This window comes from Solanum stenotomum, chromosome 11 (genome assembly GCF_019186545.1).
Source record: "Solanum stenotomum isolate F172 chromosome 11, ASM1918654v1, whole genome shotgun sequence".
NCBI classification, from domain to species: domain Eukaryota; kingdom Viridiplantae; phylum Streptophyta; class Magnoliopsida; order Solanales; family Solanaceae; genus Solanum; species Solanum stenotomum.
This window is the reverse complement of record NC_064292.1, coordinates 18,080,684-18,106,256: the sequence shown is the minus strand read 5'-3', so window position 1 is coordinate 18,106,256 and position 25,573 is coordinate 18,080,684. Positions and strand designations below refer to the sequence as shown.

The 25,573-nt window shown below is 35.0% G+C and overlaps 1 protein-coding gene across 1 annotated transcript in view; it reads left to right on the top strand.

Annotated features, from left to right (window-relative positions):
- Positions 1-7,692: 7,692 nt before the first annotated feature.
- LOC125844213 (costars family protein) overlaps positions 7,693-25,573 on the top strand; it is a 974,123-nt gene continuing 956,242 nt past the window's right edge. Inside the window, exon 1 of the mRNA XM_049523486.1 lies at positions 7,693-7,697. The gene's annotated coding sequence lies outside the window, so the exon portion shown is untranslated. The remainder of the gene's footprint in view (positions 7,698-25,573) is intronic.

Below are 25,573 nucleotides of genomic sequence, written 5' to 3'. Positions count from 1 at the left end.
GTTTTTCTACTCTGCACAACTCAAAAACAATCACATTCGAATATCACCTAAATTTTCTGAGACTTGTAAAAATAATAATTCATATGTTTGATTCACAAGTTCATTTCTGATGTATTTGACATCTCCAAAGCTTAAAAAATGCGAAAGTTGGAAATTTTACTTCTTTTTTCGTTATTGGCATCTGAATTAAATAATTTATACATATTAAACAAATTTCTTACGCCAAATACAAAATTTGAATTAGAGCTATTGGTTAAGCCTAACCCATAGCACAGACCCTAGCATCGCCCCTATGCGTACACCCAGGAGTCGATATAATTTTTTTTAAAGATGCAATTAGTAATGACATTATATTTTAATAGTCTGACGCTAAAACCGATAGTGACATTGAATTTGATGTCCCAATAACTAATGTCGCTAAATACTTTAGCACTATTTGTTAATGTACATATTTATTGCCGCTAAAAACTAAAATTATTTTTGTTCTAATCATATCAACCCAATTTTAAAATGAAATTTAAGAAAGTCAAAATAAACTCAATTAATAAAGTAAGGGACTTATTAACCAACTCATGACTATATGGAGTGATTTTGACTCACACCTAAATGATCATCGTAGTATTACATTTGTGCCTATACACAAAGCAAATGTTGTTCAAAGATAATGAATTGATAGATTTTCACAAAGACTCATATTCTTTTTATTATACATGGTTTAAAATGAGTCGTGTTCTTTTTATTTTAAGGATATTTAAAATGGTCTAAAATTAACTCAATTCAAGTTCAAGGCATCATTTCATCCCTTTAATTTGAATTTGCATGATCACTTTCATGTAAAGACTAAAATACACGAGCAAGGAAAAGAACATCATACATACCTACTAAAAATTGATGAACTGAATTGCCTCCTATATTCTTCTTTATGGAAAAAAAAAAATGGAAATGGGGATTTTGTTCACATTCATTTCGGTGACTCATTCTTCCACTCTTCCAAATTCTCCACAGTTGTCCTATACGTGTCACCCATAGAGGGCATCAATTTATTTATTTGTAATAAATTACAACTCTCTTATTTTTTTTCGAAAGAAAAAAAAAGATCTCAAATATTTTAACTTTGATCGAAATTGATGTTACAATATCAAATTTTATGGAGGACATTTTATCCATGCACTATTTAATAGTGTATTTTAAAGGAATATATGTGTCCACGTGTATACGTTATTATTTATAATGATGCAATATTTATGATGTCCATGTGGATACTTCTATACCTTTAAAATACACTATTAAATAGTGCAGGGGAATAAAAAGTCATTTTCAAAGTTCGATATTTTTACAACAATTTCGATTAAAATTCGGATATATTTTAGATCTTTTTCTCAAAAACAACCATCTTTAAAAAAAAAAAAAGTTTATGAAAAGGTATTATTTATGTTTAATATGCATGAAAGTCTTTAATAATAGTGAGTTAATTTTTTTTGTTTTTTATAATAGATAAAATTATTATTTAGTATTTTTCTCCAATTATCACATATAAAATAGACTAATTATATTCTAGATTTTGTGGCTTCTTCCCATGCTGGAGTGTTTTTTCCCTTGACTACATCATAATTGTTTGGCGATGTGCGTATGTTTTTTTTCTTTCAAAAGTGGGCGTTTTCTATTATTAGAAGTAGCTTATAAACTTTATTAGAATATAGTTGAAAACAAATTAATTAAAATCCTTGAAGAAAAGGTGAGCTTGGTTATCTTACTTGACACTAAAATAAAAAATAAATTTTATTAGTATGTTTGCTGGATGGAAGTATGTTACTAATTTAGAGTGGCACAATAATGGTAGAATATAGCTTAACAGGAGATAGTGGTAGATCCAGAATTTTTGTTTAGGGGGTTCGAAGTATAAAGAAGAAGTTCAAGTGGTAATGCAAGTGCACAATGAGCGTAGTAGCCCCTCGGCATGCTCCTTGTACAAGAACCATAGATATTTCATTGGTTCATAAAAGTAAAGACTAAACTAATCAAAGATATTGAGGACAAAGATACATTCATAAGAATTTTAGTGGATCGACTGTATTACATAAGTTAATTCCTAAAACACGTGAAAATTAAATGATGAAAAATAGAGCAAGACGGGGAAGAAAGATATTTACCTTATCATGCTAAATTTAACTTACTTATCATACCGTATTAAACATTTCTTTCTACTTTTATCATGCTCCATCGAGCATTCTTAAAATTTCTTGTGTTTTTTATACTTTTATTTTGTAATGTTTTACTTTATTTTTAAAAATTTTAAATTAACATCCATTCAATCACATATTACTATGAAAATTGTCAAGATTCACTAAAAGTGTGTAAGAATATAGTTACTAATACTATAATGCATATTCAGAAGATAAATAAATAGCATCGTCAATTTTTTTAGTTCAATTTAGTAGGTTAGTCATAATTTGTAAAAAGGGAAAATAACAAGTAAATCAAATATGTTTAGTTTACATCTCTCTAAAATAGAATTAAAAATATAAAAGAAATTTCATGAATTCTATAAATTAATATTTTTAAAAAGATGTTGACGATATTTAAGTTTCTTCATTCAATTACATCTAGTTTACCTTTTTTATTTTAAAAAATAAATTATATTTCTATCCCCATTTCAAGTTAAATATAATTCATCATTTTTTAAAAGAGTTATTCAAGTTAGTATATGAAAAAAGAGTGACGGTGAAACAAAATGAATAATAGATATAAAAAGAATAAAGAATAAAAATAAAAAGAATGTGTCTATAAAATTTAAACAAAAACGAATTAAAAAGAAGAAATGGAACAAAAGAAAAATGTAATGAAAAGAAAGAAGAACGTCTAAGCCCAAAAGTTTCATTTTCCAAAGTATTAAAAAGAGGGAAAAAATGTTGTCCATGAGATTCAAACCAGTGGCCTAGGGACATTTGTTGAACCACTTCCACTGAGTCAAGTCTATACTTTATTTCCGAGGGGTTCATTTTAATATATATACGCATAAAATCAGAATTTGACGTTATATATACAATGTAATTTTTTTATGAGGGAGTTTGAGTACCCCTAGGGTCCACCTAGGGCCATCCCTACCTGGAGACCAGATTACTATATAGTAAACCTCATAGCCCATAGGTATGACTTCTCAACAGATAACATGTGAGGTAAAGTTCATTATATAGGATCCATATCCATTATAGATAAATTAAAGAGAAATTGAGGCAGCAAATAGAGAAAAGGAAATTAATGTAAAAGTTGAAAATATTGATAGAGTTGGTGTAAGATTTACCATCTTTTGTTGAAATTTGTTACATTTGTCTATGTAATCAATGACATAGGCAAGGTTCTTTCTTCCTATAAATAGAGTATTCTTGCTCATTTGTAGAACACGCCAAGATAAAGAGAAAAAAACATTTTGAGAACAAAGTGAGATTTTCATAGACTATACAAGAAAAATAGAAAATAGTATGTGAATAAAAATAGAGTGCGAGCTATATTTTTAGTAAGGTGGTAAATTAAAAGAGTGTTATTTCTTTTGACTGTATAGTAGTCACTTTGAGTATTATACTCATGACTATACAGTATAAAAATTCCTTACTATCGTGACATTAGTTGCTTCTTTTGGCCTGTGGTTTTTCCTTATTTAGAAGGGTTTTCGCGTAAAAGTTTTGGTGTCATTATTTTTTCATTTTATTTTCATTATTTTGACCATATATATTTTTGTGTTAGTCTGTGTTTTCCCAACAAACTTGTATGAGAGCATTACTTCGCAATAGCTATATTTTTTGGGAGAAACAATGGAAGCTAACACAAGTAGAATAGTAATTTGAATGGTGTTTATTATGTCATTTGGAATTGAAAAATGAAAGATCTACTATATGTCAAGAATATTTATCAACTAGAATTTACCACTGTAAAGCATTATAGTAAAATAGATGAAGAGTGGAATCTGTTGCACAGACAAGTTTGTAGATTTATTAGGCAATGGGTTGACGATAATGTGTTGAACCATAATTCTGGAGAAACACATGCTCAAACCCTATTGTCACGACCCGAGCCTACACCCTGGATGTGGCCGACACTCGAGAACCATTGCTGGTCCACAAACGAACCCTTATTTTGGCTGACTACAAGCGAAAGACTAACTCAAGCATACATAAGCATCAAATTGAAAGAAACGTTTAAAAACAACTTACTAAATCTCAAAACTTTGCTGAATATACTGAGTATGAACCATTAGTTTAAATAAAACATCTGAAACTGAAAGATTCTCCAAAACTGACTATCTATGAAGCCTCTACTATACAAAGATAAGTGTCGGGACAAGGCACACGACTCTTCAAGGGACTACTACTAACAACTCATAAAAATATAGCCCTCCAGAAGCAAGAAGGTCTTACTCAAAAGATGACGAGCAGATGAAATGATCTCAACGGAGTTTGACGATCATAAGAACTTGTATCTGCATCATTAAAAGATGCAGGTTGAATGACATCAGTACGTTGAATGTACAAGTATGTAATATACCTGAATAACAAATAACTGAATGAAAAGACTACAATGGATATAGATACATACTCAATTGGAGGTAAGAAATAAAGGGGTGAAACCATTAAAACTTAAGAAAAATACTTACTCATCTCTGAACTCAATATATTAAGTGATGTAATAAAAATACATTTCTAACTCTATTTGGGAGATTCTCTAACCGACAACCATCACTATGGATACAACGTCTAATCCACGTTGCCAGAACTATCTTATATCGTGTTGGGATATACAACACCTCAACTAAGTGGATCCACTAAGCAATAAGGATTCATCTAAAAAGTATGATCATGTATCCATGTGGGCAAGACATGGTTTATGGGGGTTGTGAGTCGTCTGAACTCTCAACCATATTGGTGCTCAATACTACTCCCAATAATATATATTGCTGCTCAAATGTATAAAAACATTACTTTTTCATTGGTTTGAGATAATTGTTCAAACTACCCTCTTAAAATAGTTAATTGATCTGAATTGTCTCTAAAACTCATAGTCATTTAGAAAACAAGGTTTCGCTTTGCTTAATGTAAAAATACATAATGGGTTGAGATAATTACTCAAAAAAGGGCCTCTCTAAGAGGTAACTGCTCTATATTTAATCTTTCTGAAAATACTTTTGACTTTTCTCAAAAAGTCTACTCATTTTCTTTATGTAAAAATCAAACCTTTGGAAAATACTTAGTTCGCTTATAATCTTTCTCAAACTGTTCTTTATTTCCTCAAAAACTCAGTTTAAACAATAATGTTCTGTTTAAATGATCCTTAATACGAATTCACCGAATACTCAAAATTATGCTGGAAAATAGTCAGTCAATTCAATAATCACAATTCACATTGTATGACAATTCAATGATTTGGAATAGGAATTTAATATCAACAACTCAAGAATTCAGAAACTCAATATCAACTCATTTCAAGAATACTAAAATCTAAGGATAGAACCCTAGATTACTCTTTTACTGATTTGAAAGTAGATGTAGGGCGTGAGGACGAAATAGTCTAACACTATGATAGCCTTACATACCTGGAAAGAACAAAGTCTTTGGTGAAATAGATAAAATTTGAAGAACGCTTGAAAACCCTAACTTTACTAAGCCTTTGAGTGTTGAAAAATGTAAAATAATATTTTAACACTGTTTAGTCCTTAATTGGGTAAGAAAAAAAGTTGTGGGTTAGGCTTAGAAAGGATGGGAAAAGATTAAACTACCCTTCTTAAAACTGGCGAAAAAACCTTTTACGGGTCCATCTATGGGCGTAGTTTGACTCACAAACCGTAGATTGCTGAGTCCAAAATTTCGACTCATTTAGGGCTTTGTTTAGATAGTATAAGTGTCCAAAAATGCCTAATTTATGCTCTAAATTGATGTTAAAGTGTGGATTTGCAGCTATGAAAGCTAAGGAGCAAGGCAAGCATGACCAGACAAAAAGGAACTAAAAAGCTGAAGAAGTGAAGAAAAGTGATCCTAGTGATCGCCAAGACTACTCGGCGCACCGCCGAGTGGCTCTTTAGCTCGCCTAAAGTTTCAGCATGCCAGCCCTGGGGAAGAACAAAGTTGGCGATAGACTTGGGCAGTCGGTGAATCATCGATCGACTCCGCGATGGCAACTGTGATCGCCCAAAGTTATAGGACCTGGATGCTGAGGACCAATGCAAAATGGCGATGGAAGAGATCAAAAGGTGGATCGCTAAACCACTTGGTGAGGCGCGACTTATTCCGCCGAGTGGACTTTCAGGCCAAAATGCAGGCCACTATAAATTGAAATTTAAAAGGAATTTTGAGGAGTTCCCAGATAGTTCTGATCCCCAAGTTTTAGAGTTATAGTTTTCTCATAGTTTTCCGGTTCTTATTGTAGACTTTGAGGATTTCTAAGCCTAATTTTGAGGATTTGCAAGTGGGTTTTTGAATTTAATCACTTTGGAGCATTGTAAACGCTTGGAGACTCTTACCCAGCTGATGGCTAATCTAGTTGGTAGCTTTTTTTACCCTTTTATGATGCTTAGCTAAAACCCCAATTCTTGTGGTGTGATCATGTGATTATGGGTTAAATTAGATTATGGGTATTGTTATTTACTAACTTAAATGCAGAATTTAAGTGGGTTTAATTAATAGCTGTGTTTTAATCTAAGAATTGTAATTGCAAATGCAATTCTAGTTTAGAGTTTTGGCTTGGTTGAGAGAGAAGTTTTAAAACCAGAGCTTTCAATTAATGATTGTATTTGTTGGGTTGATATGGGTTTATCTCGAAAGAGTAAATTCTAAATCCGATTTTACCCCTCTAGTTCGAAAGAGTGGATGAATTAATGTGTGGGTTGTTCTTATTTGCTAAGCTTGTTGATGTTTGAAAGAAATAACTTGATCCGGGGTAGTTGTTCGAGAGAAAACTATCTTACTTATAGTCTAGCCTGTCCACTGTTATTTAGCAATTTGTTAGTAATTTCAATTACCCATATAGTGAAATTAGCCTATAATCGATCACATCCCAGGAATTCCTCTCTATATTGTTATTTCCCTCATGTTTAATGGTGTTGTAGCTGATAATTGACAATCCAAACACCCTATCTGACATTCGTTGTCACCCCCTTAGAATTATTTACATGTTTACGATAATTTACATTCCTATAACAGAATAGATCACATTTATACTTCATAACTGAATCTGAACAATTGTACTGCTCCCTCCCATAATAGGTCTCATTCTTCTACTCTTTCCCGGAAGTCGATGACTATTCATAGCTATTACCTTGACACCAAAGAAGAGTTCGACCCAATGATTTATTTTTGTCCTAGTTGATCCTGATTCGACATTAGAAGTATATTGATTTTTCCCCAATAACCGAATACTTTTGTCTGTAAATACTGCATATTTGATTCCATCCATAAATCTATTTTCTTCCTTATGAGTTATAGCTCCCTGTGGGTTCGACCTCAACTCTTTATTGAATTTTATATTGAATAATGACTGTCTTTACATCTAGAATCGAAAGAGGTGTAATTTGAGCATTAATCAAAATGGCGCCACTATCGGGTAGTGGTGTTGTTTAGAATTCTATTATTGAAGTTTGAACTGTTATCTTTTTGTGATATAGTTGAATTCACTAATTGTGTTTTTGTTTGTGTGGTTGTGTTGAATAGAAGAAGAAATGAGCGTAAATGGGAGCAATGGTAACCAAGTTGGCCACTAAGACGATATAGGGAATTTGAATGATATTAACAACCCTATCCAATTGGGTGGTATCGGGGCTATACGTTTACCTCCTGCTGAAGGGAATGCTATTTTTCACATCACTAGCACAATGCTTCAGCTCCTACAATTAAAAGGATTGTTTGGGGGGCTGGCTCATGAGGATCTCCATGAGCACATTCGGAATTTCATTGACGTTTGTGGACCGTTCTCGTTCAAAAACATTTCTCAAGAATTGGTCCGCCTTCGATTATTTCCATTCTCTTTGATGGGAGAAGCCACAAAGTGGTTGGATGATCTTTCGAGAAACTCCATTACCACTTAGGATTAGTTGACCGCAACTTTCTACATGAGGTACTTTCTCCCGTCAAGGATGATGACGTTAAGAGATAGCATTCAAGGTTACAAACACTTGGAAGGTGAACAAATCCACGAGACGTGGTTGAGGTTTCAAAAGATATTACTTCATTGCCCAACTCATGGGCTGCCCCACGATGTCTTGTTGCAGTACTTTTACAGGAATCTTGACTCAGTAAACAAAGGGGTTGTTGATCAACTTATTCTCGGTGGTATAATGCAACAACCTTGGGAGGTCGCATCTCAACTCCTTGATCGCATGACCAAGATCAATAGAGCATGGTACACTCGTGAGGACCAAATGTCTCCTCTCACCTTTAGAATGACAAAAGAGCAGATCGAGAAGGATCAAGAGAGAGACAAAACATGGCAAAAATGATGACCCAACTAGACTTATTGTCGAAAAATGTGATGGGTAGTGGGTTGAAGAGTGTAAATGATGTGGGTGTTAGTGGAGAAAACCCTGAGGAGGCGCACTTTGAGGCGTTGTACAACGAGGAAGTGAACTTCCTTGNTCAAGGATAATGACGTTAAGAGATGGCATTCAAGGGTACAAACACTTAGAAGGCGAACAAATCCACGAGATGTGGTTGAGGTTTCAAAAGATATTACTGCATTGCCCAACTAATGGGCTGCCCCACGATGTCTTGTTGCAATACTTTTACAGGAGTCTTTGCTGATCAACTTATTCTCGGTGGTATAATGCAATAGCCTTGGGAGGTCGCATCTCAACTCCTTGATTGCGTGACCAAGATCAATAGAGCATGGTACACTCGTGAGGACCAAGTGTCTCCTCTCACCTTTAGAATGACAAAAGAGCAGATCGAGAAGGATCAAGAGAGAGACAAAACATGGCAAAAATGATGACCCAACTGGACTTATTGTTGAAAAATGTGATGGGTAGTGGGTTGAACAGTGTAAATGATGTGGGTGTATGTGGAGAAAACCCTGAGGAGGAGCACTTTGAGGCATTGCACAACGAGGAAGTGAACTTCCTTGCAAATCAATGAGGAGGTTTTCGTCAAAACTATCCAAGACCGGGTGGAAATTTAGGTTGGAACATAGATGATGGATGGAGAGATCGTGACAGAGAATGGCGTAATCGTAACTCCACTTGGAAGGAAAGAGAGGGTGATAAGGATTGGTACATTCCACCTTATGAGCGTCAAAAGCGTAACAAACTAAGGGCTGACTCAGAGAATGTCTGTATGGAAGACATGCTCTCACGCATTCTCAATAAGGTAGAAGTGTCGGACAAAGTTTTGAAAGAAATGAAAGAAAACGTCTTTACACTTAACCAGACGATCACGTCTCATTCCGTGTCAATCGAGCAATTGGAGACACAAATGGGTCAAATCTTGACTTATTTGAATCCAAGGCCAAAATGAGGGTTGCCTAGTGACACAATGGCAAATCCCAAAAAAATGAAGTTTGAGTTGGTATCTCTATCGTGCCATAACGTTGAATAGGACGCTTTTTGGGAGGCAACCTAAGTCTTTGATGTTTTAAATTTTGTTTTTGAATAACGGGTGTTGATTTTGCAGGTTGAAAAGTGAAAAGTGTTGGAAATTAGGCAATTAGGCGAGCCAAAAGTCCAGCTGGTGACTCGCCGAAGAGGTCGGTGAGCCCGACTTGGATCGCCGTTGAAACCACCTAGCTTGATGGGGAATTCTGTAAAACTCGGCGAGCCAAAAACTCAGTCGGCGAGCCCGACCTTTCGCGCCGTTTGAACCCCCAAAGGGTTGGGAGTTCTGTAAAACTCGGCGAGCCAAAGTACCACTCGGCGTATTGCCAAGTGGGTCGGTGGGCATGACTTACTCCACCGACTAGCGCGCAAACTGAAAGGTTTTAAAGGGGAAAACGATTTTAAATTAAAAATAATCCTTCATTTTCTTATTTTTTCAACTCCCGTACTCTCACCTCGATATTAGTCTTTCATATTTTGCGCATTTGTACCTTCTTTCTCTTGGGATCTTTTCTCAGATTGTGGAAATTCTTTGCCGCCTAGCATTTCAAACTCATTTTTTGGCATAAAGGTTGGTTTTCCGAACCCCGAACTCAATATGTTGTTGAACTCGAATGAAATCGGTATTTTGTTATTGAATATTATTTGGTAATCATCGTGTGATTGTTTGTTTGCCTAATTCTTAGTGAAATAGTAATTATTCAGCCTTTAATCGTATTTCTCGTGTCTTTCCTTGTTGAAATTGAGTTGACATTGTTGGGTTGTGCTAAATTTTTGTTGGGTCTAGCGGGGTTAAGTCTGAGTAACCTCGGATTACGCCAAATGTCGTAGTTTTCCTAATGATAGAGCAATTGACGTCATTCTTAAGGGCAAACGATATCAAATAGCAAATTTTGTCCAAATCGGGGGAAATTTGAGTATCCCGAGGCATGGCTAGTATGGTCCTTGCTTTAATTTCATAGTGTAGGTGTTTAAATTTAATTTCGTGGGCTACGGGTTTGATTTTGAAGAATAGGGTGAGAAACTGGCACAATGGGTCGTTTGGTGAGCTGAGTCGAGCTCACCGAATGGTTCAACGGTTTACCTAAGTCACATAGATTGCCCTTAATTTCCTTAAAATATTGAGTTTGATTTTGTAACTTTTGGCGATATGCCTGAGCTCACAGACTCGCCGAACGTACTTCTTGATCGCCGTTTTGCGCTCCTAATTCCATAAAATACACTATAACTTTCGGCGAGCTACTTTTAGTTCGCCGATTGGTATCGGCAATACGCCGAAAGGCCCTGGACATCGCCGACCAGCTTTGAGATTTTGAAATTTTTGTGCTGGAACTTTCGGTGAGCCCGACTTGGCTTGCCAAAGTGATTCGGTGACTCACCGACCGGTTCGGCAAGTCTTTCTGCAACTTATTTTCTGCACTTTTTCTAGAACTTTTTCTAACATTTTTCTATGTTGTTTGCAGGAATGGCTAGACCCAAAGTTTTTGAAAGAGACAGGCCGCCCGTAAAAGCGGGCACGAGGAGTCATTATAAATGAGGAGGCAGCTGCTTCCAAGGCTAAGGCCAAGAAACTACCTCCACAGGGAGGTGAGGGCAAGGGCAAAGCGCTCACAATTGTAATGCCGGAGGAGGCTAGCTCAGATAGTGAGGGAGTATACGAGACACACCTTATTACCTACGACAGTGAGAGGGAATCGCAGAGTGATTCTCAAGATCTTATCTCTGAACCTCAGGATGATCAGTTACTTGAGGCCAAGAGGTCGGAGCTACGCTCCAAGGCAATGAACGATCTGTCTAGGATGCCAGTGCCTCCGTCGTCTGCCCCTTCAGGTTCAGCTCCAGTGCCTCCTCCTAAGCAATTAGTGGTCCCAGCAACACCAGTTGAGGGTCCTCCACCCCGGTTACTCAACCGACTAAAGGTTGAGGGTTTGAGGACCATACTAGAGGAGAACAGGTTGTCTACCGATGGTGTGGTGGACAGACATACAGAGGTGTGGGACACTCTCAGGTTCTATAGATTCGAGGTTTTCACCAAACCCCATGGCCTATACAGTCCTACTTGGGTCCGGGAGTTCTACTCAGCTTACAGTGACTTGGTGCCTCAGGGGAAGAAGAAGGCAAATGCCTTCATGCCGGTGGACATTGAGGTGGTCCGAGGAAAGAAGGTTAAATGCAGCAGCGATGAAATAAATTTTATGTTTGGGCATGCTTCCGACTTCATACATGACTACCAGAGTATGATCACGACAAAGACTCTACATGACCTAAAAGATTGGCTGGTTACCCCTTCTTTTCGACATTACCCCGAGGTGGATTGAGGCTGAAGCGCTCATAGAGAAGAATGATCTTAATCTGGCAACGAGGTATTGGTTTGGGTTTCTCAGCAGCACAATCATGCCGTCCCAGAACGAGTCTATCCTCTGCCACCCAAAGGCAGCCTGTCTTGGGTCCATCATTGCTAGGAACAAGTTGAATTTGGGGTTGATTATTGAGCAGGAGATGGCCATGAGCGCTAAGCGGCGCCAAACATCTTTCCCATTTCTGGTGTTGATCACCGAGTTATGAAGACAAGCCCAAGTTCCACGAGATGAGAAGAGGGATATCAAGGTTACACAATATGGGTGTATCGAGGCCGAGTACATGCAGGACGAGGCTGACATGAGGAAGGCAACCCCAGTGGACACATCCCCGGAGGTTGACATTGATATGCTACCTACAGAGGCAATCATGCTTACTCCGACCACTTGACCTTCAGATACTTCTAGTTCCACTCCTTTCGATACTCCTGGCACTTCTGCTACACCCGCTTCCCCTAGATCTACTGCCACTTCTGCTTTTAAACCTCCGATCACCTAGGCGATGTTGTTCAAGATAGGGCATTTGGACAAATCCGCCGATGTGTGTGCCTCCCGATTAGAGGTTGCTATCCCTGGGATGATTGAGAGAGTCATTACTACTGCTTTGACATCCTTCAGAGCTTCTATTGATGCCCTCACTATGAGTGTAGAGGTGTGTGATAGAGGATAGGGAGCTACTGATGCGGTGACGGCCTTGAAAGACGACATTACTGGGTTGAGAAAAGATATAGACCAGCTGAAGTCCACTAATTTCACCTCTCTATTTGGGTCTGTGGAGATTCCCGATATGCCGAGTGTAGATTTTCCAGATTATTCTGAGGTGCCTCCAACTACCACCGAAGATGAGGTTAGAGTTGATGATGCAACTGTTGAGTCCGAGGGTGAGACAGATAAGGAGCATCTAGGTGTGACTAATGCGACTATCTATGATGATTTGGCAGACCTAGAGGGAGCCATAGTGCATACAACTGTACAAACCTCTTTGAGGGATATTTCCATGGTGGGCTCCAGTGGAGCCAAGGATGTTGATACACCGGGCATTGATTTCCAGACAGACAGAGCTGTGGATATGTAGACTTCACCCCAGGCTTAGCCTAGAAGGATGATTCTCTTACCTCCATCTTTGTCACCTTTTAGACTATTTTTGTTTTTAATTGCATTTGAGGACAACTGCATATTTTGTAAGTGGTGTGAGTTATTTCCATACCTACCTTTTTTGTGGGCTGTTTTGTGAATATTGAGCTTATTGGATTATATATATATATATATATCTTGGTTGTGGAAATGTGGTTGTTCATAAATTGTGGCTCATTGTTTTGTTTGAAAATGGTTTTGAACCAAATTTTGAAAATTTTCTGCATCTTTTATGTGTGATTGTGGTTGTTCTTGTACAAATTTGAGTGTCGGTTATGGTTAATACCGATGACTTTAATAGTTATCTTAATTGAACAAAATGAATGTGCAGCTACGATGAGGCAAACAAAGTTACATAGGCAATATGTGAACTTTGAGCATCTTGTTGTGACTAGCCGATTGTCGAATGAGTCTCTTGTGATGAACATTGCATCCTAACTAGAAAGTGTGGAGTCTTGTTTGATAATTGTATCAATGTATTGTGTGGTGAGGTTACCTTGAACATTGTGCTTGATAACACCTAGAATTTGCCCCCATTGGTCCGGTTGATTGAGTGATGCAAGCAATGGACATGATCTTAGGCAAACAATTTTAAAGAGTGAGCCTATTTGACAACATACCTCTTTGTGGCCAACCTTGTGAGAAGTGTGAACCTTGCTTGGCCCCTTTTGAGCCTAACCTTTTTCTTGGAAGAAACTTGAAAAATTGTGACCTCTTTTTAACGTTTCACCCATAACTTTCATGAAGAATGGTTTGTTTGAATAGCCAACTTAGGCCAAAAGCCTAAGTTGGGGGTGTGGTGAAAAAGAAGGAGAATCAAGAAATGTGAAATATTTTCCCGAGTTGGATTGTTTGGAAAATAATGGAACCCCTCCATATAAAAAAAGAGAAGAAAAGAGAAAAAGAAATGAAAAAGAAGAAAGAAAACAAAAAGACTGAAAAAGTTGTGAAAATAGCAAAAGAAGTGGGGTATCAGGTGATTCATGTCTAGTTGGATAATGGGGTGGAATATGAACACGTTTGAATGAGAAGAGAAGGAGAAAATGATTTTCAAGCCAAACTTCATGAAGGTAGGAGCCACTAAGCCTAAATTTCTATACCTTTACACTTAGCCTCATTACAAGCCTTAAAAAGACCTTTTTGATTTTGAGTGAGCTGAAACGAATGTTGATTGGAAAATAAAGGCGAAGCCTATGGGTGGAGTTATGCATGTGTTCATCTTTGTGAGTTTGAAAGTTGTATGTCATTTCGGAACCTTAAATTGTTGAGAGATATTGTGTGAATATGGAATCATCTTTGTTGTGAGGGCATTTGAATACATTTGTTGAGCTTGAACTTACATTTGTAGCAAGCATTGTGAGCTTGAGTACTCTTGATGATCGTGAGTCACAATTTGAATCTTTGAGTGCACAATTGATCATTGTATGAGTAATTTGAACCTTGTTATGTGCATTTATGTTGAGTCTTATGCAACACTATTTGTAGACATCCTTGTTGAACTGATTAATCTTGAGTTTTACTTGAAAAAAAGCAAAAGTTTAAGTTGGGGTGTTGATGAGTCCAATATTTCGACTCATTTAGGGCTTTGTTTTTGATAGTATAAGTGTCCTAAAATGCCTAATTTATGCTCTAAACTGATGTTAAAGTGTGGATTTGCAGCTATGAAGGCTAAGGAGTAAGGCAAGGACATGACCGGACAAAAAGGAACTAAAAGCTGAAGAAGTGAAGAAAAGTGATCCTGGTGATCGCCAAGACCACTCGCCGCACCACCGAGTAGCTCTTTAGCTCGTCCAAAGTTCCAGCATGCAAGCCCTGGGGAAGAACCAAGTTGGCAACATAAATGGGCAATCGGCGAATGGCCGATCGACTCCGCGATGGCAACTTTGATCGCCCAAAGTTACAAGACCTGGGATGCTGAGGACCAATGCAAAATTGTGATGGAAGAGAACAACAGGCGGATTACCGAACCACTTGGCGAGGCGCGACTTTTCCGTCGAGTGGACTTTCAGGCAAAATCGCAGGGAACTATTAATTGAAATATTAAGGAATTTAGAGGAGTTCCTAGATAGTTCTGATCCCCAAGTTTTAGATTTAGAGTTTTCTCCTAGTTTTTAAGTTCTTATTGTAGACTTTGAGGATTTCTAAGCTTAATTTTGAGGATTTGCAAGTGGGTTTTTGAATTTAAGCTCTTTGGAGCATTGTAAAGGCTTGGAGACTCTTACCCAACTGATGGTTAATCTAGTTGGTAACTGATTTTACCCTTTTATGATGCTTAGATAAAATCCCAATTCTTGGGGTGTGATCATGTGAGTATGGGTTAAATTAGCTTATGGGTATTGTTATTTACTGACTTAAATGCTGAATTGAAGTGGGTTTAATTGATAGTTGTGTTTTAATCTAAGAATTGTAGTTGCAAATGCAATTCTAGTTCAGAGTTCTGGGATTACTTGAGAGAGAAGTTTTAAAACCCAAGCTTTCGATTGATGATTGTAGTTTTTGGGTTGATATGGGTTTAGCTCGAAAGAGTAAATCCTAAATCTAATTCTACCCATCTAGCTCGAGAGAGTGGATGAATTAAGGAGTGGGATGTTCTTATTTGCTAAGCTTATTGATGTTTGAAAGAAGTCACTTGATTCGAGGTAGTTGTTTGGGAGAAAACTATCTTACTTATATTCTAGCCTGCCCACTGTTATTTAGCTATTTGTTAGTAATTTCAATTACCCGTACACTAAAATTTGCCTATAATCGATCACATCCCGAGAATTTTCTCTATATTGTTATTTCCCTCGTGGTTGATTATGTTGTAGCTGATAATTGACAATCCAAACCCCCTATCTGGCATTCGTTGTCACCCCATTAGAATTATTTACATGTTTACNTAAGAATTGTAGTTGCAAATGCAATTCTAGTTTAGAGTTCTGGGATTACTTGAGAGAGAAGTTTTAAAACCAAAGCTTTCGATTAATGATTATAGTTTTTGGGTTGATATGGGTTTAGCTCAAAAGAGTAAATCCTAAATCTGATTCTACCCATCTAGCTCGAGAGAGTGGATGAATTAAGGTGTGGGATGTTCTTATTTGCTAAGCTTGTTGATGTTTGAAAGAAATCACTTGATTCGGGGTAGTTCTTCGAGAGAAAACTATCTTACTTATATTCTAGCCTGCCCACTGTTATTTAGCTATTTGTTAGTAATTTCAATTACCCGTACACTAAAATTTGCCTATAATCGATCACAACTCGAGAATTTTCTCTATATTGTTATTTCCCTCGTGTTTGATTATGTTGTAGCTGATAATTGACAATCCAAACCCCCTATCTGGCATTCGTTGTCACCCCATTAGAATTATTTACATGTTTACGATAATTTACATTCCTATAACTGAATAGATTACATTTATACTTCATAACTGAATCTGAACAATTGTACCGCTCCCTGTGGGTTCGACCCAACTCGTTGTTGGGTTTTATACTGAATAATGACCGTCTTTACATCTAAAAATGAAAGAGGTGTAATCTGAGCGTTAATCATAGATCACATCCGTGGATTCTATATTGAGTTTTTAAGGCTCAAAAGTCCATTTACGGGTCCAAACGACGGCCCGTAGGTCCACGTACGATCTGTCGGTTGGGTCCGTAGGATTTGGGTCCCTAAAGTTGATCCCTAGTACTCTACCGACGACCTGACAGGATGGGTCGTATTTCAACCTATGGCCCGTCGGTTGGGGTCATCGTTCACACACTCATATATACTTTTGATAGATCACATGATGAGCTAAGAGTGATTGATCAAACTCCTACTACTTCTCCATTTGCTTTGTCTCCAAACCCTATATATCCTCCATCTATTCTTTTAAGAGTTTTGAAGTTTTCTTTCTTTTCGTACATATGTCTGGAGCATCCACTGTCTATTACCCACATTTCCTTTTTGTATGTTCTCTTTGTTTGCTTCCACAAGATTAATAGATTAATTTCTTTTAGGTACCCAAGTATTTTTGGGTCCTTCAAGGTTAGTTTAAACAACTTTTGGTCTCTAAATCCATTTTCCAGAAGAAAACTTTTTACAGTTAAAAGATTTGCGACCAAAGTCACCACAAGTATAACAAGTAATTTTAATAGAGGTTTCAACATAATGAAATGAGGAGTTATGGGAGATATTAGAGAAAGATTTGTTGGATGTGATGGAGTTATAAATAGAAGACTTTATGATGTTATTAAGATTAGATCTGTCAGATCTAATGGAGCTATCACTGGGTGATTTTCTTATGATATTCAATTGCGTCTTTACTTCCTCCGGTTTCTCTACTAGTATGTCGACTTCAATCTGACTTGCTTCTAGAAGTATTTTCCAGTTCTTCTTTTCTTGAGCAATTTTGTTGTATTCATCGATAACTTTCTACAATTCCTCACTAACCATATCCAAAGAATTTTATAAGTCATTACATTTTGAATAATTGAAAGGTCTTATCTCACTTGTTTCGCCTAGTGCCATGAAACATATATTGGCGGTTTCATCACGATCATCTTTGGATGTTTCTACTTGACTCCAAGCTCTTAGACTTTTAGGATCTTCATTTCTCCGATTATTTCTCATTTTTCATTTTGGATAGTGTTGTTCTATATGTCTTGGTTTTCCACAGTATTAGTATAATAATTATTTCTTTGTTTTCCGTTGTACTTATAATCCTGTTGAGGTCTCTGCCTTCTTTGTCTGAGCATTTGTCTAACTCCTTTGTTTATGAGTGTCACACCCCTATTTTCACACGCGGATAGGGTTTTCCAATTAAAGTGACGGTATTGATTAGAGATTATTTAATTTTTTATTTTTTAGAGTCGCCACTTGAAATTGAGTTACGGTGTTCCAAGTCACCTTTTTGAACCCCTTATCAATTGGAAATGACTCTTTAGTTTTGGTCTGCGAAAACAAAAATTCAGGTAAAGAATTCTGTTGACTGAGGGAAAGGTATTAGACATTCCTGGAGTCATGTGGTTCTAGCACGATCGCTTTTATTGACTTATACTGATTTTTAAATTATTTTTTGGATATGTTATAGGCTACAGTTCGCTCGTATTTTTAAATTGATGAATTTTATTGGTCTCAAATCAGTTGCATCACTGCATTCTCGATTCTTGACATATAAATAACTTAAGAGCATATATTGTTTTCTTCTCTCGAGTGCATCACACCTAATAATCTCAATTTACACCTCTTGGTTTGAATTAATAAAATTAATTATTAAAACAATTTGGTCAAGGTGCGTCACCGCATCCTTAAATTTCATTTAAGTGCTTCAAAAAAGATGTGTAACCACACTCTTAATTGAAACCATTTTTAACGTATCTAAATTTGCCTACAAAAAATAGTTTGCCAATTTTTAAGTGTGAATCAATTGGTGTCGAACTACCACCGATCACAATAATAATAAGAATAATAATAACAATAATAATAAGAATAATGATAAAAAGAACAACAAGAAGAAAAACAACAACAACAACAACAACAACAACAACAACAGCAACAACAACAACAATAACAACAGTAGTAGCAGTAGTAACAACAACAACAACAACAACAACAATAGGTCTTGAAAACTGGTATGGTTTTGAACAAAGAACTATCGAGGGTTCGAATTCCTCTCTCTCCTTTTTAGTTTTTATTAAGAACTTTTGATTATAAAGATCTCCTTGAAATTTAAGAACACATTNACAACAACAACAACAACAACAGTAGCAACAACAACAACAACAACAATAACAACAACACAACAACAACAACAACAACAACAACAACAACAGGTCTTGAAAACTGGTATAGTTTTGAACAAAGAACTATCGAGGGTTCGAATTCCTCTCTCCTTTTTAGTTTTTATTAAGAACTTTTGATTATAAAGATCTCCTTGAAATTTAAGAACACATTTTTGGGCTGTATTCCATTTGCCAGAATAAAATTGAATAATATAATGACGTTTATTATCAGGACAATACTGAGTTAATACTCCACCATATCCTATATCTGAAGCATCTGTTTCTATTATTTTTGCCCAATTTGAATTGGCCAAGGTTAAACAAGGAAGGTTTTTAACCTTCTCCTTAATCCTTTTAACTACTTCAGTATGATCATTTGATCAAGCCTTAGGATTATTCTTTAACCTATCATATAAAACAACAGTATCTTTTGCTAAATCTTTTATAGAAGGAGCAACATAATTAAGACTCCCAAGAAATCTCTACAACTGAGTCTTGTTAGTAATACCATCCGGAAATTTAGAAGCAAATTCAATACTCCTATTGATAGGAGTGATATTTCCTCTTTCAATATTATGACCAAGAAACCTGACATTTGTTTTAAATAATGCCATCTTGGGATGTGATAAAACCAAGCCATTTTGTATAATTATTTTTTAAAACAATTCAAGATGTCTAAAATGAGTTTCCACATTTTTGGAAAATACTAAGATATCATCTATATAGACTATTATGAAATTACTGTATGGTTTGAAAATATCATTCATTATTTTCTGAAATTCTGATGGAGCATTTTTTTAAGCAAATGGCATAACATTCCATTCAAATTGCCCCATTGGTACATTAAAAGCGATTTTGAACCTATCTGACTCAGCTATCTGAATCTGCCAATAACTTGATTTTAGATTAAATTTAGAAAATATAATAGCATCATAAACTCTATCTAATAAATCCTTCTTATTAGGAATGGGATACCTGATCCATCATATGCTTTATTAAGCGGTTTATAATTTATTACCAGACGAGGTGCTCCCCTTTCTTACTCAGCATGTTTACTAACATAGAATGTTGTGCACGACCATGGTGACTTGGACTGCTTTATAAGGCCCTTTTGTAATAAAGAACTTATTTCCTTTTTGCATAACTCTAAATATTCCGAGTTCATCTGACAAGGCCTTGCCTTGGTTGGAATATTATTCTCATCAAAGTCATCTTCATATGGAAGGCTGACTACATGCTTTTTCCTGTTCCAAAAAGCATTAGGGTAATCTCCGCAAATATTAAGAGAGAACTAATTAGATAAAATAGCAATCTTCTCTTGTAATTTAGGATTTTGTCAGATATGATCAACTTCAATACTATTAATTTCTTGTTTTATAAAATTAACTTGATTATTATTTGAAATTAATTTTTCAGCTAAATTATTGATCATTCTAGTAAATGGTTTAGTCACAAATTCAAGTATAAAAGGTTTATTGTTCCAAGTACCAATAATTATATTATTATTCCAATGAGTAAATGGGAAAATATCATTTACAAAAGGGACACCCAAAATAATTTGATTGGTGATGTTTTTTACTAAAACAAAGCTTTGAGGAACACAATTTCTCCCTTTACAAATAAAAGCCTTAGGTAATTTAAATTCAATATTCATTTTGCTAGCATTAGCAGAACGAAGACTATGAGTAGTTTTATGAAAATATCTTGAAGGTATAAGTCCTTCTTGAATACAATTTAAATCAGATGCACTATCAATAAGAGCAATAAATTCTTTTTTAAAATTATAATCTATTAAAAGAGTAATTTTACTATAAAACTTCTGTAAAGTAAAAGTTTTAAGACTGTATAAAAAGTCTGATTTATTATTTTTTAAACAAAGATCTTTCATAAAATCAAGACTATTATTCTCTCCTTCAATAGAGGACGATGATTTAGAAACATTTTCTAAATCCTGACGAGTTTTGATAGCATCTAGTCTAACCTCTATAACTACATTCTTTTCTTTTAGCCGGACAATATCCTCTTTGAGATTATCAATCTCCTTTTTTAAATCACTGATAGTCATAGGAGAGCTTATTAATTTTCTCCTTTCAAGTAAGAGATTTTTAACCTCTGCCATGGTATATGAACCTTCTTTAGTAGGGATTTCCTCGGGGATATGATATTTGTTGTAGAAGTATTACTGATTTTATCAATAATTTGAGCTTTTATTTCCAGATCTTTAATACTTTGCAAGAGCTCCAATACCATGTCATTATCAATAACATTTATACTCAATTCTCTAAATTGAGAATAGATCTTATAAAGATCATCTTCATCATCATCCTTTTCACAGGCCATTCCTTGTTGGCAAGGTGAGCATTCATCTTCAGAAGTCATATAATCTTCTTCTTGAAGAGCTTTAAGATCTTCACTTGTTGAGGATCCGCTACTGCTACCTTCTGATTCTGATCTTTCTGAATTAGAATTGAGCATGATTTGATTAAGAGAGTCCTTTATGTTATCATCTATGTCAAGACTTTTAATCTTTTCCTTGACTCGACAATCTTTGGCATAATGACCAAATCTCCCTCATTTGTGACAAGTATCTGACATGTTATAATTTTGATGATACTTTTTCCTTGTTTTAGAGAAGTCTCCCTTTCCTTCCCCAGCTCTTCTAAGCTTCTTTTCAATTATCTTTTTCTTCCATTTTTCATAATCCATTTTGGAATATTTTTTATTTTTAGGAGTATATTCCTTTTCTTTAGATTTTTGCTTAGGAATATCAAATGCGAATTGTTCGCAAAATTTTCCTAATTGCCTTCTCTCATTTAAGCGATGTCGCTTAATATGCTGATTCAACTTAATTTCATTACACAAGGAAAGTCCTTCCTATACGCAAGCACTTATAAGATTCCCATAGGTATAATCTTCATAATTAATACTGCGATTTTCTCCTCTAATGGCCATCCTGACCCTTTCGGCAAAGAGAGTTGGCAATCCATCTATAAACTTGGATTTCCAATGAGTGCTATTAGACTCTGGTAACTCCATCACTCTACAAAAGAACACACCTTATAATACCTAAATGATGTAAGAGTCTTACATCTCAGATTTTGGAGTAGAGTCTTGATGGTCTCACTATTATCTGACCATCTTCCCGAAAAGTATTCTATAATATTCAGTACCAGTGTATAAACTGCATTCTGAGTATTTTGTTCTCCTTGTTGTTTTACTGCCATGAGAACCTTATCTATTTGATCCTGGTTGAGATAATTATCCCATCAACACTTCAATTGTCCAGTAAAACCTGCTGTTATCATATCAACAATAGTCTTATCACTATTTTTGTTACTCTTACAAATAGTACTATACATAAGCATTCTATGGGCAGTTGTATAAATTTGTCTATCTGTATAACCATCAATGTTTCATTCATAGATTCCCTTACCATTATAGTTATTAGTTATAATGTGTTCATGTTCTTCCAACAAAACATTTTGAGGAGTGGGCCTAGGATAGTAGTACATCCTTTGAACAGGTTTTCTCGCATATTTTTCTGAGATTTTATTAATATCATCAGAAAAATTATTAATATGACTAGGTTCTCCTTCTGAGAAATTCTCTACATTAATAGGCTGTACTCCACCACCTTTGAATTTTTTTTCTAAGAAATTCTCAAGATCTAAATAATCTTTGATCTTAAAATCTTCAATTTCTAGCGGAGGCAGCAAACTGCTATGAGCTATCTTTTCTTTACTCTTATTTTTAGTAGGCAATAAAGAGATGATTTTGTCTACTTTATCATGTAAAGAAATGATATGATCACCCAAAATACTCATATAAATATTGGCATAATTATTTTGCTTAATCATGACATTAACATGTTGTGCAGTAACTAAAGCAGTATCATTTTCAAATAATTTTGAAAAAAGCATTAAAATTATCAATTTTATCATTTTTATTAATCTGAAAAGATTGTAATGGAGGGAAAACAGATTTAGTAATTTCTCCATTACTTAAAACAAAATCTCTTTCTAGCATAGATATATAGTTATGAACATGTTTACACATAAACCATGGTACGAATGGAGCTAATTTATTAATTTTTGAATCAAAAAGATCTTTATTCTTCTTGGAATTCATACTGTTCTTCTTTATTAAAAATCCTGAAAAACCATTTTCTAAATAGTTTCCATTTTTTTCGCTGAAAATCTTTAGCGATTCTAGCTCTTGCCGGTGAACCCAGACTAAAATCTATAATTTTGTCAGTCATTAAAAACCATATTATGAATATTGTCCATCCGAAAAATTCATTTCAAATTCAGTTATATCTAAATCCAAGCTATGTCTGGGGACAGGTTCTAGCTATATTATCTTTATCAATTTTTATATTATCACATCTATAAGTTTCTCTGATTTGAGAGGTAGATGCTCGGGAAGGAATCTAAACAATATAATCAACATGAGATATATAAGAAGAATTAGATCTAGTTATTCTAGAGGACATGCTATAGTTATCAATTTGCATGCTAGTTGGTTCTGAAAATCTAATTTTAACAGTTCCATCATTCAACTGTTCAGTTTCAGAAATATCTGTATTAATATTATTTCTAGGTTGGGTAGCATTCTCAATAACCCACTCTTGTGGAAAATCAATTTCTTCCCACTTGATGGGTCTTCTTGTGACTACCTTAGATTTATCAAAATTAGTTTCAATTAAAATAGTTTCATTTTTAAAATCAATTACTTTGCACATAGGATTCAAAGTATACAATAATTTATAGTAAATTCTATAACATATACAGACAACTTCAGTGCCAGACATATAATCATAACCATGAAGGTTAACATTTAACATAAGAGAACTTAATGAGCATCACCAATCAAATTATTTTGGGTGTACCTTTTATAAATAATATTTTCTCACTTACTCATTGGGATAATAATAAAATTATTGGTACTTGGAACAATAAACCTTTTATACTTGAATTTGTGACTAAACCATTTACTAGAATGATAAATAATTTAATTGAAAAAATTAATTTCAATAAATAATCAAGTTAATTTTATAAAACAAGAAATTAATAGTATTGAAGTTGATCATATCTTACAAAATCCTAAATTACAGGAGAAAATTGCTATTTTATCTAATCAATTCTCTCTTGATATTTGCGGAGATCACCCTAATGCATTTTTCAACAGGAAAAAGCATATACTCAGCCTTCCATATAAAGATGACTTTGATGAGAATAATATTCCAACCAAGGCAAGGCCTTGTCAGATGAACTCGGAATATTTAGAGTTATACAAAAAGGAAATAAGTTCTTTATTACAAAAAGGCCTTATAAGACAGTCCAAGTCACCATGGTCGTGTACAACATTCTATGTTAATAAACATGCTGAGTAAGAAAGAGGAGCACCTCGTCTGGTAATAAATTATAAACCACTTAATAAAGCATTACGATGGATCAGGTATCCCATTCCTAATAAGAAGGATTTATTAGATATAGTTTATGATGCTATTATATTTTCTAAATTTGATCTAAAATCAGGTTATTGGCAGATTCAGATAGCTGAGTCAGATAGGTTCAAAACCGCTTTTAATGTACCAATGGGGCAATTTGAGTGGAATGTTATGCCATTTGGTTTAAAAAATGCTCCATTAGAATTTTAAAAAATAATGAATGATATTTTCATACCATACAATAATTTCATAATAGTTTATATAGATGATATCTTAGTATTTTCCAAAAATGTGGAAACCCATTTTAGACAATTTGAATTGTTTTAAAAAATAATTATACAAAATGGATTGGTTTTATCACAGCCCAAGATGGCATTGTTTAAAACAAATGACAGGTTTCTTGGTCATAGTATTGAAAGAGGAAATATTAGTCCTATCAATAGAAGTATTGAATTTGCTTCTAAATTTCTGGATGTTATTAATACCAAGACTCAGTTGCAGAGATTTCTTGGGAGTCTTAATTATGTTTCTCCTTTTATAAAGGATTTAGCAAAAGATACTGTTGTTTTATATGACCGGTTAAAGAATAATCCTAAGGTTTGGTCAAATGATCATACTGAGGCAGTTAAAAGGATTAAGGAGAAGGTTAAAAACCTTCCTTGTTTAACCTTGGCCAATCCAAATTGGGCAAAAATAGTAGAAACAGATGCTTCAAATATAGGATATGGTGGAGTATTAACTCGGTATTGTCCTGTTAATAAACGTAATTATATCATTCAATTTTATTTTGGTAAATGGAATACAACCCAGAAAAATTATGCCACTATAGCTAAAGAAATTTTGGCTATCGTGAAATGTGTTCTTAAATTTCAACGAGATCTTTATAATCAAAAGTTCTTAATAAAAACCTGATTGCCAAGAAGCCATGTTCATGTTTAATAAAGACTGTAAGCATGATGTTTCTAAACAACTGTTTGCAAGATGGCAAGATTTATTTGCCCCCTTTGATTTTGAGATACAATATAAAAAGGGTGAAGATAATAGTCTTCGGATTTTCTTACTAGAGAATATTTGAACTAATTAATTATGTCTCTTTTTAGGATGAGACCCTCATGTCCCCCTCCAAGAAAGGGAAGAGGACGCGGCACAACAGGAACAACTGGAAGGGGAGGTCATATCCTGGCCCAAGTAGGAAATAATCAATTAATATCAGCAAATATTGCTTCAACAAGCAGCAGTGGTAGTGGTATTAATATAGACCACCAATGTACAAAGAATTTATGGATTTTATGAAATCCAATCAAGGATCAGAAAATAATCCTCCGA